We start from the raw sequence: 5,323 nt of genomic DNA on the forward strand, positions 1-5,323 counted from the left end.
ACTCCGATCAGATTATGACATAATAGAATAGCTGAAATAGTCTATTTTATTTGTATTATATTATTTTGCAACTGTTAAGAGCAGCAACTACTTAGCTAAGACTGAAGCATCTTATCTAATTATTGAGATCTAAGTGTCTCCTCTTTGTGTGCAACAAGACAATTTAACACACCATGACAAGCAGGAGATGCTTTTGTTTTGCAACAACATATTTTTGCAAAGAATTTTCATCCCACTTCTTATGATTTCAAGAAACAAACTGGTTTAGTCTGAGTGGGATTTTCTGACACAAATAGTTTCAATGAAATTTCCTCACCATCTCGATTCCTGGGCTCTATGCCTGCCTCTGGGGGGTTTGCTGTCTGTTAGAACAGGAGTCAGGACTGGTGGCTTCTCTTTCTGGCTCTGCCACCTCCTTGCTGTGTAGGCCCTTGGGTAGGTCACTTCCCTTCTCAGGCTCCCCATCTGTGCAATGGGAACAGGGACAATTCTCAAACTCTGGGCAATTGTGAACCTGGGTGAGATAAGGGGTGTTAAAGCCCTTTGTGAAGGAGAAAGGGGATTTTCACTGTGTTGAGCACCAAGGAATTCTAAACTTTGCTAAAACGTCTAGTCTGGGGAAATCAGAAATGGTCGTGGCTGAATTTTAAGCATTGTCTTTTTTAAAGCCCATTCAGAGATGTGAGCCCCACTCTTTTAGGTACCTGGAGTTCTTTGCCAGGAGGAAAGAAGAGGTTGCTGCCTCCATTTTTGTGGCCTTAACAAACCAGATGCCGTGCCCTAGTTCTCGTGTGAGATCCCCGAAAAAGAACATCTTCCCATCCATTAAGAAAACAGGACCTATCTTTAAAGGGGGAACAAAGAGAATCCTGGGACTTACAGGCTAACCAGCCTCCCTTCCATACCTGGAAAGATACTGGAACATATTATTAAACAATCAATTTGTCAGCACCTATGGAATAATTTGGTTCTTAGGAGTAGTGAGCATGGATTTGTCAAGAAGAAATCATTCCAAACCAATCCTAATTCCTTCTTTGGCAGGGTTACGGGCCTAGTGAGGTGGGTAAACAGTAGATATGATGTATCTTGGTGTTAATAAGGCTTTTGACACAGTCCCATAGGACATTCTCACAAGCAAACTAGGGAGATGTGGTCTAGATGCAATTAGTAGAATGTGTGTGCAGAGCTGGTTGAAAGCTCATACTCCAAGAGTCCTTCTCCATGTCTGGCTGTCCAACTGATAGGATGTACCTAGTGGGTCCATCAGGGATCAGTCTGGGGTCCGGTACTATTCAATATTTTCATTAAGGATTTGGAAAATGGAGTGGAGAGGGCTTCTAAAATTTGCAGATGACCAAGCACTTTGGAGCACAGGACTGGAATTCAAAACGCCCTAAACAAATTGGAGGCTTGGTCTTGTTGAGCCAAACTCCATGGCTGGGCCCCTCTCTATAGACTGGGCTGAAGTGAAACCCCAGAGCCAAACACTCCTCCTCCTGGGCAGTGCGCTCCCACTTTCATGGTCAGATGCTGCTTAGCGCTGTCAGAGCAGCTTTTTCTGGGGGATTCTCCCAGCACTTTCCAATAGCGGGAAAGTATGAAACCCCCATTTGACTGCTGGGGACAGAGCACTAGAGGGGGGGAGCAACTTGCCCAAAGTCGCACTGGTCAATAGGAAAACCAGCAATGGAACCCAGGAGTCCTGACTCCCAATACCTTGGTGCAATCACTACAGCAGAGCACACTCCCTCTCAAAGGCAGAGGGAGTGGCAATGAGGGCCTGGTCATAATTGCCAGCAGTGGGAGGGAGTGTGCTGGAACCGAGATTGTCCTGCCCCTTTCCTGCCCCTTGACTCCCTGCAGAGGGTCTTGTCCCTGATGATGCACCAGCCCTAATGGGGACCTTTCTCCTCCATGATCTGGGACCTGGGAGGTGGGGGTGTTTGTCACACACCAGCCGGGGTCTTCTCCCTGCACAGGCACTGTCCCAGTTCCTGACCCTGCTTGTGTCGGAGTGGTGGATGTTTTGCACAATGGGCGTATCCCCTCTATCCCCATTCAGGCCTGATCCCTGCAGCTGGTGTGGATGGGGCAGGGAGGTCCCTGGCTAACCAGACCTCTCTCTGTTGTGTATTTGGTTGTCATGGTTTTTGTTCCTATGGCAACTGAGTTAGATTATTAGGGGATAGCCCAGTTAGCTTGAGCTGGTCAGTTGAGCTCTGTGTCTGTAAATAAATGGTAGCTTTGTTAGCTGTCTGCTCTCTGGCCTCAAGTGATTTCTTCCTAAACCGGCTGCCCCCAAGGATATAACACTCTCTGCATACCCTACTCCTGGTGGGTGCAGAATGGGTCCAGCAGCTCGTGTTCCTGCACACCATGCACCCCGCGTGTCTCGCTGCACAGCAGAGAGGGCAGGACACACTGGAGCCGCACTGCTGCAAGGCGGGTGTGGTGGAGAGGATTGTGGTGAGCGAGACAAGGTGCCCAGCAGTTGGAGTGAGGACAGAGACATGGGAGGGAAGGGGGTCTCTGTGGGCCAATGGTTACGAGTTGGCTGGTGCTGGAGGGGCAGCTGAAGGCAGGGATTGCTGGAGCTGAAGACTGGGGAGAAAAGATGGGAGAAATTTGGAGATTGGTCACTAGTGGGAAGGAATCGGAGGAGTGGGAGGCAGGTGGGGGATCCTGCTGGCTGTATGAGACCCTGACTGTCTAATCTCCTTACTGGGAAGTGTCAGTGAGGCCCAAATCTCACATGCTCTTTTGGGTCTCACAGGAGTTCATTGAGGAGCTGCCTGATAACTCTCCACCCGGCGCCGTCCTCGCTAACTTCCTGATTGCTGTGAGCAACCTCAGGTACCGAGATCCTGTTGCCCGGTTCCCCTAATCCCAGTGCTGCTCAGGCCCAGAACTGGGAGTCACTGGCCCTTCCACTCCCAGATCAACTCCCAAGGGTAGCTGCTCTGGCAGAGGTTGGGGCAAGGCTCACTCTCTCCTGGCTGCGCTGTTCTTTTCACTGCAGTAACATTGCAATGGCTTTGGGGAGAGGCTTGCTCCTAGGATGAGATACAGGAGGGGCAGCAGGGTCCAGGGAACAGTCATTATTCCTGCCCTGCCACTGTCTGTCTGGGAAACCTTGGCCTTCTCATTCCCTGACTCGGTGCCTCAGTTTCCATTCTCGCCAGCCTGTGCCTATTTCCCTGCAGTTTCATGTTCGTGTTGGTGCCAGTCCCACCCCCGCACTGCACAGTCTAATACCGACTCCTCTCTCTTGCCAGTACCATGAGACCTGCACTGGAGCCAGAGCTGGAGACCCAGCTCCTCCGAGCTGCCCGGAACGCCGTCTTAACCGTGCGCACGGAGAAGGACACCACCCAAGTCCAGGTAGATCATGCTAAAATCAGAAGAGCTGAAGAGCCAGTTGTCATCCTGCCATGAATCCTTGCTAATTGCCTGCAGTGGGATGTGAATGAGAGAAGCCAGAATACGTGTTTGGGGATCTCACCAGTGCTTCCCAGAGACCCCTCTTCCCATCCTGTGACAGGTGTAGCCCCAGTTTCCCTAACTCTGACCCATGGCTCTCCCTTGCTTTGCAGGATCTGCATAGGGTCTTGCCTGACCTCCTGGACGCCATGCTGGGGAACCTGCTGGCAGAGTCCCCAGACACCGGCCGGCTCCACCACATCTTGGAGGTGAGCCCGATGAGAGGAGTGGAGGCAATTTTACCTTCACTCTTAGATCCATTTTCCAGTCTGTCCTCCCAGCTGGGCCCCCAGTGGGCGTCCTTGGTCAGGGCAGTCAGTGCAGTGCAGTGTCAGGCCCTTCCTCCTTGAAGGACAGAGGAAGGGGCTGGTACTTCAAGCCAGAACTCTGCCTGGTTCTGTGGAGCACTAACCATGGGGCCCCGGCTGGCTAGGGGAGTGAGAGTCTGAACCCCTACTGAGAGATCCAGAACGTGGTCCTCAGAGAGGAGTCACAGACTCGTTCCTAGAGAAACAGGAGGACCCCAGAGAATCAGCCCTTCTCTCCGATGGTCCCTGAGATTCCTGGGGCGATTGTTCAGGTATCAGGAGTGCAGGGAGGATGGGACCAGCCCCAACACTGAACATTGTTCCAATCTAGAGGGACAATGACAAGTCTTGACCTGCAGGATTCAAGAATTGTACTGTGGGCAACAATCCCCTTCTAAAGCTCTGCGATCAGTGAATCTGATATTCCACCAATTGCACAATGTCTCAGCCTCCTGGGGATGGGGTGTGTGTGTCTCATTTCCACAACAGGTGGACCTGCCCATTGATCCTGATCTGCCTCCTTTCCCCACAGCACATTAACTACTGGATCGTGTCCAGGGTGTCGCAAGAGAGAGCTAGGGTCATTAGGAGCAGCACGGCCCTGTTCAGATCCACCATCACCCCCCCTTAGTTTGACATAAGTGACCTCTGACCCCAGCTTTCTGACTCCAGGTGTAGAGGGTCTGACTCCGATGGGCTGTAGGATCTGCTGCTGCAGGGGCTGTGGGTTAGGAGTGTTCCTCTTGGGGAGGCAGAGTGAGAGCAGAGAATGAGCCTGGCTTGAGTCAAGTTCTTCTTGTCCTAGTTAAGTGGTGATTCTGGGCTTTTAAGGGGACTGTGCTCCAGGTTCATGCCTTCCTGTCATCCAGGAGCAGCTGGGGAAGCAAGTCCTCTTGGAGGGCCCTGCCCACATCCCTACATCCCTGTAGTCCAGGCTCCCTTGGGGACAGAAGAAATTAAAGGTTTGGGTCTAGCTCCCATCATCTATCATCTCCTGCAGAGGGGCTGAGGGGAAGAAGAGTCCTGGCCCGTAGCATTCTGGGAGCTGACAGAAAAATGCTGATGGAGTCCCCTCTCCCTCTCCCATCCATTAGAACTGAGCGGAATTCCCCAGGATGGGTCACCACGTGGCAGAGCTGGCTCTGTTCCTCAGTGACCCAGCCAAGGACATCAGCCGGCAGGCCAGGAAGGTTGTTTCCCAGCTCTACCAGCTGCTTCTGTACCAGAGGGGTAAGGAACCCAGCTGGGAAATGGCACCTGCTAGAAGAGTGAGACTGGGACCCCAGCCAATTTCTCTTCAACTGACCCCGGCTGGAGAACGAGTCTCTATCTCTTTCTGTGTTCTACACCACCTCCTGCCATTGTGTTGGGCCAGGCACGCAGCAAGGACTCTGCCCACTGTGCATCCACCAATGGGATTGGAAGGACACGTGCCCTATAACCAGAATGACAAATGTGTGTGTGTCTCTGTCCCAGGCCTGACCATCCATGAAGCCGAAGACCTGTGGGCCTGGAACTGGCACCAGGACAGCAGC

At 52.2% G+C, this 5,323-nt stretch overlaps 1 long non-coding RNA gene across 1 annotated transcript; it reads left to right on the forward strand.

Annotated features, from left to right (window-relative positions):
* Nucleotides 1–2,248: 2,248 nt before the first annotated feature.
* LOC127036038 (uncharacterized) lies at nucleotides 2,249–3,256 on the forward strand. The gene is made up of 3 exons (XR_007769997.1): nucleotides 2,249–2,466; nucleotides 2,774–2,853; nucleotides 3,204–3,256. It is a non-coding gene; the product is annotated as an uncharacterized LOC127036038 (long non-coding RNA).
* The last annotated feature ends 2,067 nt before the right edge of the window (nucleotides 3,257–5,323 follow it).

This window comes from Gopherus flavomarginatus, chromosome 17 (assembly GCF_025201925.1).
Source record: "Gopherus flavomarginatus isolate rGopFla2 chromosome 17, rGopFla2.mat.asm, whole genome shotgun sequence".
NCBI classification, from domain to species: domain Eukaryota; kingdom Metazoa; phylum Chordata; order Testudines; family Testudinidae; genus Gopherus; species Gopherus flavomarginatus.